The sequence below is a fragment of the Gorilla gorilla genome, chromosome 2 (assembly GCF_029281585.2).
Source record: "Gorilla gorilla gorilla isolate KB3781 chromosome 2, NHGRI_mGorGor1-v2.1_pri, whole genome shotgun sequence".
NCBI classification, from domain to species: domain Eukaryota; kingdom Metazoa; phylum Chordata; class Mammalia; order Primates; family Hominidae; genus Gorilla; species Gorilla gorilla.
This window is the reverse complement of record NC_086017.1, coordinates 35,666,287-35,679,489: the sequence shown is the minus strand read 5'-3', so window position 1 is coordinate 35,679,489 and position 13,203 is coordinate 35,666,287. Positions and strand designations below refer to the sequence as shown.

The window sequence follows — 13,203 nt, the reverse complement described above, 5'->3', positions numbered from 1 at the left end:
CAGAGGAGCAGAGAGGTTTTGGTTATCCTGCTCTACAACAAAACTGTAGAGCTTTTTGTATCCTGCAGTACAACAAAACTGCAGAAGCCAAGGGGAAACTTCCCCTTTGCCTTCTGAAGGCTCACTGAAAATCAGCTGACAAACAGCCCATTATTAGGAGAAAAGCCAAACAAAATTTATTATTGCACACACATGTGCATGGAAGTAATACAAAATGTGAAAACTCAAAGAAAGGGCCAGGTGGTTAACGCCTTTACACCATCTTGAGATTACAGAAAAAACATGGGCTTGGAGTGTGACAAGACGGTTATAGGAGGGAGAAAGAAACGCATGGGGCAAAGGTGGGCTTGCTGTGTACATGAAACCTCACAGACAGCAGCTCTCAGAAAAAAAGAGATGGTAGTTTGTGGTTGAGTACATCTTTTCTAGATCTGGATAAAGGGGAGGGCCTCAGAGAAAGTCTGGGTATTTATTTCACTAACGTGGATTTTTCTCTACAGATGCAAATTTCTTCCACAAAAGGCAGCTTTTCAGGGCTATTCCTGACCGTAGGCCCTCTGAATAACCCTCTTGAAATATGTCACTGAAGTATATTTTGGAGTGAAATATTTTTGTTTTCCTTTATTGGCAAAAGAGAAAATGTGTTAGTTGCAATAATTAAAGGAAACAAAAAATAGACTATGCTCATAATTAAACTGTATTATATTTTTAATTTCCTATAAAGATAGTATAGATTGAGTTAGATTTAAATAAGTCTGGCACCTCTCTTCCTGCTTTTCTTTCCGTCCAAAATATTTCTCCCACCTTACACCAAAATGTCCAGCACACACTATTTTGAGTCATTCCCTAGGGTCCTAAAGGCATTTACTTTATCAAGAGGCTATCATTATTGAAAGGCAAATACTCCCTGAACCAAATTCAGCTCAGTAATTGATTAGTTGGAGTCATCTGAGAGTAAAAAAGTGACCAGAAATAACATACAGGTGAGGGGACTGTGTACCAAGGACATTCTAAGAGGGCATATGGGAAACAAATGGCAAAGCTGAAGGGTCATAAAATCAAGCACTGCTTATCAGCTATGTATCCACGTGAAGATAATTAATATAATGATAAAATTCAAAAAACATATGCTTTTAAAAATCAAGAAAACATCTACTTCAGCCCACACTATTAAAGAACAGAAAGCTAACCACTGATTTCCTGAGATGAGCAGCTTCTTCTACTAACCACAAGGTGGGGCTCTATGTGAGATTGCCATGCTTAGATTCCATACTCAGAGCCAAAACAGCAACTTGCATTAGAAATCCCATTTATAAACCATTTCCTTCCAGTCAAATCAGTTTTAAATAGTACTTGCTGCTGTTATACCACTTTGCCCAAGTAGAGACTTCTGTCCATTGAGAACTGTTCATTAACGATGTTGCATTTATATAGGCAAAGTCAATGCTGAGTTCCAACATCAATAGCCATCATTTTCTGTTATGGACTGAAACAAAGGGTTTACGTCCCCTCAAAATTTATACATTGAAGCCCTAACCCCCAATGTGGTGCTACTAGAAGGTGAAGTCCTTGGGAGAATATTAGTTTTAGATGAGATCACAAGAATGGAACCCCTATGATGGGATTAGTGCCCTTTTAAAAAGAGGTCCTCCCATCTCCACCATGTGAGGCTACAACTACAAGCAGACAGATCAGGATGCAGGTGGCTGTCTGCAAGCTAGGCAGAGGCGCTTACCAAGAATGGAAACTGACAGCACCTTGCTGTATATATATGTGTATATATATGTATATAGACAGACACTAGATATATATAATATATAAATGATATATATATTAAATATTTGGCTGTTTAAGCCACCCAGTCTATAGTTTTTTTTTTTGATACGGAGTCTCACTCTGTTGCCCAGGCTGGAGTTGAGTGGCACGATCTCAGCTCACTGCAAGCTCCACCTCCCAGGTTCATGCCATTCTCCTGCCTCAGCCTCCCAAGCAGCTAGGACTACAGGCGCCTGCCACCACACCCGGATAATTTTTTGTATTTTTAGTAGGGACGGGGTTTCACCGCGTTAGCCAGGATGGTCTCGATCTCCTGACCTCGTGATCCGCCCACCTCAGCCTCCCAAAGTGCTGGGATTACAGGCATGAGCCACCGCACCGGGCCAGTCTATGGTATTTTTATAGTACCCAGAGCTAAGACAGAAATTGGTACCTAGAAGTGGGGTGCTGCTGTAACAAATATCTAAAAACACAGAAGCAGTTTTGGAACTGAATAATGGATAGAGGCTAGAAGGGTTTTCAGATGCATACCAGAACAATTCGAGATCACTGTTAAGGTACTGCTCAATGGGATTCTAGTGAGAGCTCAGAAAGAAAAGAGGAGAGTGAAAGAAAAAACCCTCCATCTTCTCAGAGAACATGTAACTAATCATCAACATACTGTTGGTAGACATATTGATGGTAAAGGTCATTCTGATAAGGTTTCAGACAGAAATGAGGAACACGTTATTGAACAATTTTTAAAGAGGCAATATTTGTTATAACGTGGCAGAGAATTATTCTGAATTGTGTTTTTATTCTAGAGTTTTGTGAAAGGTAGAACCTGCAAGTAATGAAATTGGATATTTAGCTGACAATTCTAAGCAAAGGGTTGAAAAACTGGTTTGGTTCCTCCTGACTGCTCAGAGTATAACGCAAAAAGTGATAAATGACATCAAGACAGAATTGTTAAGCAAAAGGGAACCAGAACTTAAAGATTTGGAAAATGCCCAGCCTGTCTATATTGCAAAAAAAAAGAAAAAGCATGTTCAGAAGAAAATACCAAGCATGTGTCTGACCAATCATTTGATAAGGAGATTAGTGTGGGTGTGAACCACAGACCTAATCAGTGATGTCAACAGAAGCCAGAAAAGAGATGGGATTATATCAGCAGAAACACTGCCAGCTGAGACTAGAGGAAACATTCAAAAAGGACAGAATGAAGGAAGCTCGTGAATATGTGCTATTCCTCAAGAAAAGAAAGGAATCCTCTCTCCACCATGTGAGAATACAGCAAGAAGGGTGCTGTCTGCAAGTTAGGGAAAGGGCCTTCACCAAGAACCACATGTGCGGGCATCTTGATCTTGGACTTCTCAGCCTCCAGAACTGCGAGAAATAAATGTTGTTTAAGTCACCCAGTCTATACTATTTTGTTATAACAGCCCAACTTGATTAAGACACTTTCCTTGAGCTAAGCTTTCTGCTCTCATGATGCCTCCTCCTTCTTTCTTCTTTCCTTTTGTTTTATGGATCTTGTCATTTTATTTTTGTGTCATGACAAGTGACATTGGTTATTGGATATGTGAAATATACTATAGCAGATATGGAGGTTTGCCACTCAGATCACTTCAAGAAAGGACTTCCCACCCAGCAGTGGGGAGTACAGTCACCAGGCAGCCTCCTACTCTCAGCTTCTTCATAGTCTTAGCTGCAGAGAGCCACCTCACTCAAGTTCACATTCTTCCCAGAGCAGCCTGCATCAGGTGACTAAGCAGAGTGTCAGGGGATAGGAGATAGTAGGGATATGGAAACTCGGTCATTTCAACCCAATGTAAGACCAGTCTAACAGGCAATGCTTATTCTAAAGCTACCTACAGAGGCTTCATTGGGCTTGCACTGCATGTTAGCTTTTTCCTCTAGTTGATACTGCTTCTAGCTCTTCTCCTTTTACAGATACTGATCTTTAACAAACATCTTGAACACCAGACTACATCTGAGGGTCTACTCTCTACTTCTGGAGAACACAGCCTGTAACAATGCAAAAATAAATTGCTCGGATCATCTGATAATGACGGGCTATTAAATAATTTGGAACACTGAGCTTCCACTTTTGTACAACTTCAGATTTTTTTTTCACTGACTCACCATTTATTCATGTATTAAATAAATATTTGAGTACCTCTTATGAGCTAGGCACTATGCTTGTTATAAGATACATGAAAAATATCTGGAATGCAGACACAGTACTAGAGGTAGAACAGACATCTCATAACCATGAAAATGAAAGCTATACTTCTAAGGGATGGCAGAACAGAGCCAGAAAGAGGTTACGTGAAGCCACAATTACTGCTCTAGATTGCCTATCTCTGGCCTTCTCATTGTATGAGAAAAATAGCCTCTTCTTAGGTTTTCTGTGAGCTCAATGGAACATAATCTCCAGCTGATGGAATCCCCCCACTTGGTACTTAGTATGCCTGATGCAAATACCATTCTTTGGCAGTTGTTTGTTAATTTATCGACTGTGATTGAATTATTGATAGTGCTTGCTTTTATTTTACTCCATATTCCCTGGCCAAATCCACAAAGTCAGCTAATAATAAAGCCTGGAGAATAATTTGGTCTCTGGTAGCTCACTACTTGGCTCAAAATCTGCTCATGCTATTCTTCCTTTTGCATTTCAAAAGCATGTTCGTATTATTCCTTTTAGGGCATTACCACATGAAAATGAACAACAATAAAAAGGATTTCACCGGTAAGATCATTTTGACACTTTTATCTTCTATATTTTATATTCAAATTAAAAGAAAATTTGACACATGGGATATGAGGCTGTATAAACATATAACATATTATTTAAATGCTTCAGTTTCAGAGGAGCTGAGAGATAAATGGCATGTCTATAATTATCCCTCCACCATCAATAAACTTCAAATTAGTATCTACTCTCAAAGGCAGAGAAAATTTAAAAGTGATTTTATGAAATTTCAGAAGTTACACATTCATAAATTTGTTATATTAACTTCTGAGACTCCCGGACACAGAAGTTGTCTTCAGATCCTATTTACTTGAAGGGAATTTTTCAATCTGTTTGATAGAGATACAAGAAGACCACAAGGATAAGGCTGACCACCAAACACATCCAGGCTTTTTGAGTCTCAGAAAAGCTGTCCACCAAAATTAAAACCACCGATGATGTGACACTAGATTCAGCTTATCTCCCTATCCATTTTCTTCTTCCCAATTTTATTTCCTATTAATTTTTTTGATTTATATGTCTATTAAACAATCATTCATTTAACACCAATTACGTGCAAGTACAGTGCCAGGCACTAGACAGAAAAAAGGCATGGTCCTGGTCCTTAAAAAAGAATTCGGAGCCAGATAGATACAGCAGATACATAATAAAGCACTTAATAAAATGTAGTATGTCAAAAAGAAGTAAAAGACGGCTGCTTGGGTGATCACAGGAGATAGAAACTCAACTCAGCAAGGAGAAAGAGTTCAGGAAATATCTCTGAGAAAGCAGCCTTTGAATTATCTTAAACAATGAACAGAAGTTACCTCTGTGTCCGGAATTGGTGGGTTCTCGGTCTCACTGACTTAAAGAATGAAGCCGCGAACCCTCGCGGTGAGTGTTACAGTTCTTAAAGGCGGCGTGTCTGGAGTTTGTTCCTTCTGATGTTCGGATGTGTTCGGAGTTTCTTCCTTCTGGTGGGTTCGTGGTCTCGCTGGCTCAGGAGTGAAACTGCGGACCTTCGCGGTGAGTGTTACAGCTCTCAAGGCGGAGCGCCGCATCTGGAGTTGTTTGTTCCTCCCGGTGGGTTCGTGGTCTCCCTAGCTTCAGGAGTGAAGCTGCAAACCTTCGAGGTGAGTATTAACAGCTCATAAAGGCAGTGTAGACCCAAAAAGTGAGCAGCAGCAAGATTTACTGCAAGGAGTTAAAGAACAAACATCCCACAGCGCCGAAGAGGCCCAGGAGGTTGCCACTGCTGGCTCAGACAGCCTGCGTTTATTCCCTTATCTGGCCCCACCCACATCCTGCTGATTGGTCCATTTTACAGAGAGCCAATTGGTCTGTTTTACAGAGAGCTGATTGGTCCATTTTACAGAGCGCTGATTGGTCCGTTTTGACAGGGTGCTGATTGGTGCCTTTACAATCTCTGAGCTAGATACAAAAGTTCTCCACGTCCCCACTAGATTAGCTAGACACACAGTGTCCACACAAAAGTTCTCCAAGTCCGCACCAGAGTAGCTAGATACAGAGTGTCGATTGGTGCATTCACAAACCCTGAGCTAGACACAGGGTGCTGATTGGTGTGTTTACAAACCTTGAGCTAGTTACAGAGTACCGATTGGTGTATTTACAATCCCTTAGCTAGACATAAAGGTTCTCCAAGTCCCCACCAGACTCAGCAGCCCAGCTGGCTTCACCCAGTGGATCCCACACCGGGGCCGCAGGTGGAGCTGCCTGCTGTGCGCCTGCACTCCTCAGCCCTTGGGTGGTGGATGGGACTGGGCAGCATGGAGCAGGGGATGGCGATAGTCGGGGAGGCTTGGGCTGCGCAGGAGCCCACGGCAGGGAGGGTAGGCTCAGGCATGGCAGGCTGCAGATCCGGAGCCCTGCCCAGTGGGGAGGCAGCTAAGGCCCGGCAAGAAGTGGAGCACAGCAGCTGCTGGCCCAGGTGCTAAGCCCCTCACTGCCCGGGGCTTGTGGGCTGGGGTCCGCTCCGAGTGCCAGGCCCACGGAGCCCACGCCCACCCGGAACTCGCGCTGGCCCGCAAGCGCCGTGTGCAGCCCCGGTTCCCACCTGCACTTCTCCCTCCACACCTCCCTGCAGGCTGAGGGAGCCGGCTCTGGCCTTGGCCAGCCCAGAAAGGGGCTCCCACAGTGCAGTGGTGGGCTGAAGGGCTCCTCAAGTGCCGCCAAAGTAGGAGCCCAGGCAGAGGAGACGCCGAGAGCGAGCGACAGCTGCCAGCACGCTGTCATCTCTCACCTCTACCACTGAAAATATTATCCAAATCCAACTGCTTCTCAGAATATCCACTGCTACCAGCCTAGTGCATCATTCATCCATCTGGATCACTGCAATGGCCTCCTAACAGGTACCTCTGCTGGAAACCCCTGTGCCTACAGCAGCCACAGTGAGCTTCTTAAGAGGTGATCAGATGATGTCACCCCTCTAATGGCTTTCCTACATTCTTAAAATAAAAGTCTTCACTATGTTTATAAAACCCTACAGGATCTGGTAGTTGGCTACCCTTTGGATCTTATTTCCTATTACTCTTATTTCCTATTACTCTTCTCCTGGCTGACAGCTGCTCCATCTACACTGGCCCCCTTGACATTCCTGAAGCACACCAAGAAATTTGCCCAGGAGTGTTTGTATGTGGTGTTCTCTTTGCCTAGAAATATTCTAATGGCTTACTCACCTTATTTGGATCTCTGTGGAAATGTCACCTCCTCAAGGATGCCCTCCATGACTATACCATCTAAAATAATACTCCCCATCACTCTCTATCTCCTTACATTTCATTGGTTTTATTTTCCTTCCTAGCACTTATCACTGTCTAACATTATGTATTTATTAATTGTCTATCTTCCCTTCTAGAATGTAAGTTTTATGAGAGCAAGATTTTATTTAGTTTACTGTTATGTCCCCAGCACCTGGAGCAATTCCTACGCTTAGTAGGCACTTGATAAATATCCATAGAATAAACAAATATATCACATCCCCCTAACCCAGAAAAAAGAAGAAAGGAAAGGATAGTGTGTTCAGAAGTAATTTACATGGCAAGACCAGGTTCTTTACTCCCATTCTAGTTGAGCTAAATGGTCTGTTCTACCTAACAACATGAAGCCAAACAGAAAAGATCAGCTTCTAAGTGAATGTGGGGGGTATTACTTGTTTATAAAGTTTTAGAAATACTATTCCTAAAAATCAGAGTCATAATACCAAAAGCTTTTTTAAATCTTGCAAGTTCTAAGTGAACACAAGACCTAGGTTCATTTGGAAACACGTATTCTGCCACCTCAGCTTAGTGTCATACTCTGAAGATCGGATTTTCAGATGGCCAAGGGTTCCTTGAAACTTTGTTGTCCATCCCCATTGGAAAGTTACATAAAAATTACCGTACACATAGAGGAAGAGTTCTTAAAATGGTAACTCAGAGGCCCATTCTGCATTCTGGAATTGGGGAAGACGGGCTACATAGTATTTTTTAAAATTTGAATTAGTTGCCTGCATTTATATATTAGATTTCACATAAAATCCATCTTCTGAAAATGTGAAAGATCTAGCAACATAAATTAATAGTCAATAAATTAATAGTCAGCTGGAGCTGAGTTATAGCTGCTCCCTTCAGATGGGCCAAGTGCAGTAAGTATCACTTAATATCACCGATAAGTTCTTGAAAACTGAAGCTTTAAATGACATGATGTGTAACTGTTACTGAGCAATGGGCTCGCTTCCTGGTTAACATAGACGCAAATACTATGACACCAGTTTTTAAGAAAAAAAAAGGTTTTATTGTGGGCTTGGCTGGCGAGGAGGCAGGAGACAAAGCTCAATTCCATCTCCCCATTCTGGAGTCTGGGGTGAGTTTTCTGGGTTAGAGAGAGCAGGCTGGTATGCAGAAGTGCTGGTGGGTAGGTCTTGATTGGAAGAACTTTAAACAAGACCATATATGGTAAAGTATGGTAAGGGATCTTAACACCTAACATTCCTGAGCTTGTACCCCTTCACTTTTGAAAGTGTTCTGGCCTTCAGTTCTGACCAAGTCTTGATACATTTGTTCCATGAGGGGAGTGAAACTTCAGTTCCAGATTTTATTTGAGGTTGAAATCTTTTCTGTGCATACTTCAGCTGTATGACTCGTAATTTCTTCACTCTGTGCCTGTAAAATAATTTAATATCCTGTTATCAATAGAGTAGGGTCAGTTAAAACTGGTTCAGTGGTTACATGAGAAAACCAATTTTATAATAGGCTAATTGACATAAACAAGAGTTAAGTTCCTATGGCATATTTCTGGTCACAAAAACATCATCAGACATCTAAATAAAGGCCAAAATACTTCTAATATTAAACATTGAAATAAATGTGAGGTATACATTCAAATGAGAAAAAGCAATAAAAACAAATTAGATAACTATTTACCCAATTATTCCAGTTCAGGGTAATGGGTGACCATAGCGTATCCTAGCAGCTGGGTCACAAAGTGGGAACCTGTGGCAGGCCAGGTCTCACTAACGCAGGCCTCCATTACAACTGTCCCAGCACTGACTGAGTAGGGAGGTTAAACATTTAAAAGCTGATTGAGCCAGTGTCCTTACACAAAGGCTGCAGTGTAACAAAAGCCCACCAAAAGTTTTGTCTAGGCCTTTCCTGGGCCTTAAAGCATGACAAAATAATGAAGGAATTAACACGACCCATTTAGGATTAAACAAGCTTTATTGGGGGTCTGAACAAACTCCCCAGGCCTCCATAAACAGGTTTATTGGATCTAAAGGAACTCCCCAAACCTCTGTGATTTAGCGGGAGACCAGATAAGGGTAATCACCCCCACACCTGGACCCATTTAGATTAAGAAAATTTACTTTGGCTTCAGAAGAAGGTCTTCAGGACTCAGACCCTAGTTATAGATTAAAAGAAGTTTATCATTTATGTCTTTAGATGAATGCACACTTACACATAGACATATAGTTTGGAAGGTATATAAGCTCTGGAAAACTTTGTAATTTTGCATTGGTCTGGCAACAATTTCCAGGCCTTCTCCCTGTAACCAGTTACATAAATAAAAACTCTCTTCCTCCCCAGTTAATCTGTGTCTCATTATTGGGCTTCATGAAATAGCAGCCTGACCCTTGGTTTGGTCCGGGAACAAACCCACCTTAGACAGGACGCCATTCCATCACAGGACACACTCCCACACACATCCACACTCACTCAAACTGGGACAATTCAGACATGCCAATGAACCTAACATCTTTGGGATGTGGGAGGAAACCAGGGTATCTGAAGAAAATCCATACAGACATGAGGAGAATGTGCAAATGAAGACAATGGCCCCAGCCTAGGATCATTTTTTTTTTTCTCATCAGCATTATAATGAAATGGTACTGAAGAAAAACAATGTTATTCCAGGACCTGCTGTACTCTGCAGCATGCCACAATGCTTACCACAGACTCTATTAACTCAGGTGGGTTCCCTCGTTTATTTCACCTGTCTAGTCCCTGCAGCATTTAAGTTTTTATCTCTTACCTTAAACAGGATTGGTTAATTGTCCTAGAGACAGGGAGATCATCAAAGAAGCAAAAGCGCCCATGTAATAACCGTGAAGAACCACCAACCTTTAAAATAACACAAGCCATTGTAGAAACGTAGAATGGGGCCTCAGAAATCATCCAGTTTTCTTCATTATTATAAATAAGGAAACAGAGGCCCAGACGGGTCAAACTTTGAACAGATCAAAGATTAAATCTCTTGATGCCCAAAAAGGTCCTGTATCTCCCACTGAGCACCTACCAGAACATGTATTTGTGTGTTAGCAAACATTGCAATGTAAACCTGGTTGGTGTTGGAGCCGTTCAATGGCTCCAACCCCTAATGTTTTGAAAACATGTTTTAAAGCCTAAATACTAGGAAAAGGCAGTATTTCTAACCATGTAAGTGCAACTGGGAAAAAAATTCTCTAGAATAAAGTTCTCATAAGGCCAAGACAAGATGTGAAGAACTGAAGTTGGCCTAGGTTAAGGGTCAGAAAATTGTTTTAGTAGAGGGCAAGAATAGCAAGCATTTTAAGCTTTGTGGGCAATATGGTCTCATAGCAACCACTCAACTTTGCTGCCATTGCATGAAGCATCCATAGATAATATGTAAGTAAATGGGTGCTACTCTGTTCCAAAAAAAACTTCATTTATGTACACTGAAAATTGAATTTCATATCATTTTCATGGGTCATGAAATAATATTCTCTGATTTTTTTTTCTTTGAACCACTTAAAATCTAAAAAGTATTTCTAGCTCATAGATCATACGAAAACTGAGTATGGACAGGATTTTGCCCATGGGCCATAGTTTGCCAATCTCTGGCCCAGATCATGAGGGTGGATGAGAGGAGGAGCCAAACCTGCTTGTCCTGGGATCCTAGGGTTTTGTTCAGTCTGAACACAAGATTTCTTCTTCTAGCCAGACCAGCCTGGTGTTTTTTATGGTATTTCAATTGTCTTACAGTTTGTCAACTTTATATCATTTACTCATCTTTTTGGCTGATCTTCACAATTATCCTGTGAGGTACATAGAGCAGGTATATATGTTGTATTTCAAATTTCTTCATTACCTGTACAGATTACAATAACAATAAGAGAAGAGAAGTTCACTGGAAATATCACCACCTCAAGAAACAATATTTGATATTTTCTTTATATTCCCACATGCCTTTTTCATATGCATGCAAAATTCTACAGAATTGTCATCATCATGTGAATATAATTATATATTCCAGTTTTTCATATAATTAATCCATGCATTATACTTTATTACTAAATAGGCCTCATGGTGAATATTTAAGATACTATGTAATATATCATTAGTTACTTAATCTTTTCTCATTTGTTTGACATTTAAGAAGTTTCCAGTTGTTTACTATGATTAGTAATACTGCAGTAAATGTCCTTTTTTACTTTACTTTTATGTGAGTATTTCCTAACAATATTCCCAGAAGTGAGATTACCTGATAAAAGGATGGTAACACTTTTAGATTCTTAATATGCTTTAGAAACTTCTTTCAAAAAAATTACATGAAAGCCCAGCCACCAGTAATGAGCTTGATAGAAGGAGAAAGATCTACTATTCTATAGCACTATAGGTTGACTAGAGTTAACAATAAATTATTGTATATTTTCAAATAGCTAAAAGAAAGGATTTTGAATGTTCTCAACATTAAAAAAAAAGTTTGATGTTTGAAGTGATTATGCTAGTTACCCTGATTTTATTGCTATACCTGGTATGTATTGGAACTCACTATCTACCCCATATATATGTACAATTATTATATGTCAAGTAAATAAAAATTGAAAAAAGAAAATAATGTAAATAATTTTACATTATTAATTATTAATTTATTTTTTATTAATTTTATTTATATTAATTTTTACATTATTTTACATTCAATAAAAGTTGAAAAAAGAGAAAATAATGTATGCTATCATTGCAGAAAATTTGGAATATGCAGAAAAAATACACGGGAGAAAATAAAATATTTTGTTTATAAAAACCCACCAGTAATATATGGATATACCAGAAAAGGGTTTTCATTAGCACGGGTTTAAAAGACTGGGTCATGGAGCAGCCCAACTCTGTCATTGACTCCTGTGTTACCTTCGGAATGTTACTTCTACCTTAAGCTTTGATTTCCTTATCTGTCAAATAAGGACAATAATACGTGTTTTATGTTAGGATTAAAAGAGATGATCTATGTTAAGGGTGACCTATAATAAACAACTTCCAAATACTAGTGAAGGTTATATCATGATGATGATAATGATGATGATAGTGGTGATAATGAAGGTAATGATAATGATGATGATGAGCTTCAGTTTATTCATGAACAACCAGGATTTAGATTAGCTAAGTATCTTGCCCAGTGTCACACAATCGGTTGAATAGCATTTGCATTCCAGTTCATGTCTTTTGTTGTTTATCTTTGATGGTAGCCAAGGATCTTGTGGAACATTTAACATATAAATTGTTTTGATTTCTTGCTTACTCTCAAGAACATGTTGTTTTCAGACTGACTTCTAAGTCTTAGATACCAGCCAATCTGTTCCTTCTGTATCTGAGAACCCCAATGGTCCAGCTCTAACCTGCTACACAAAGCCAGATATAAAACTTTTCCCTTCACATTTTTAAAATTAAGCAAGTAACAGAATAGCATTATATGGCATAATCTTTGTGCCTTCTAGCACTCGCATCAACCTAGTTACAAAGCTTGCCACAACAGCCTTTTATTTCTAACAGCGTTTACATTGCTATTTAAAGTAGATGTTGACAGGTTTTAACACTGAGTTCATTTATATTCATAACCTTTTATACGAACTCCAATATTTCAAGGTTAATGAAATCAGCACTCCTGAAACTGAGAACTAATATCCAAGAAGAATTCATATATGTAAAAAATATTGCTTCCTTCTCTTTGTTTCTTCTCGTTTAAAAACAGTATTCCTAAGAAAAGTCAAAATTATGGTCAGTAACAATTAACATGAGAATTTAATTGAGAATTAACATGGAAATTTTAATGTGAGAAACCTATAATCTATATTCTATCATCTTATTCTGAATGAAACACAAAGATATAGTCTACAAACTTTCTTAGGAGCTTTTGCCAGTGCTTAATCACTGCTCCCAAGATGGTTTTTTGCTTGTCTGCTTATTGAAGCAGTTGTGTTCTGG

At 39.7% G+C, this 13,203-nt stretch overlaps 2 long non-coding RNA genes across 4 annotated transcripts in view; both read right to left on the bottom strand.

The window, feature by feature from the left end:
• Positions 1-5,755, bottom strand: part of LOC129532655 (uncharacterized) — a 305,109-nt gene extending 299,354 nt beyond the window's left edge. The window contains exon 1 of the long non-coding RNA XR_008678487.2: positions 5,317-5,755. This is a non-coding gene — a long non-coding RNA (uncharacterized lncRNA). The remainder of the gene's footprint in view (positions 1-5,316) is intronic.
• Positions 5,756-8,291: 2,536 nt separating this feature from the next.
• The window catches only part of LOC129532654 (uncharacterized), a 51,186-nt gene continuing 46,274 nt past the window's right edge, over positions 8,292-13,203 (bottom strand). For 2 of the 3 annotated variants that reach the window (XR_010132778.1, XR_008678484.2), the window contains 3 exons: positions 10,883-11,092; positions 10,016-10,275; positions 8,292-8,649 (listed from right to left, as the gene is read on the bottom strand). This is a non-coding gene — a long non-coding RNA (uncharacterized lncRNA). The remainder of the gene's footprint in view (positions 8,650-10,015; positions 10,276-10,882; positions 11,093-13,203) is intronic. The other variant, XR_010132779.1, reaches the window with a different exon arrangement.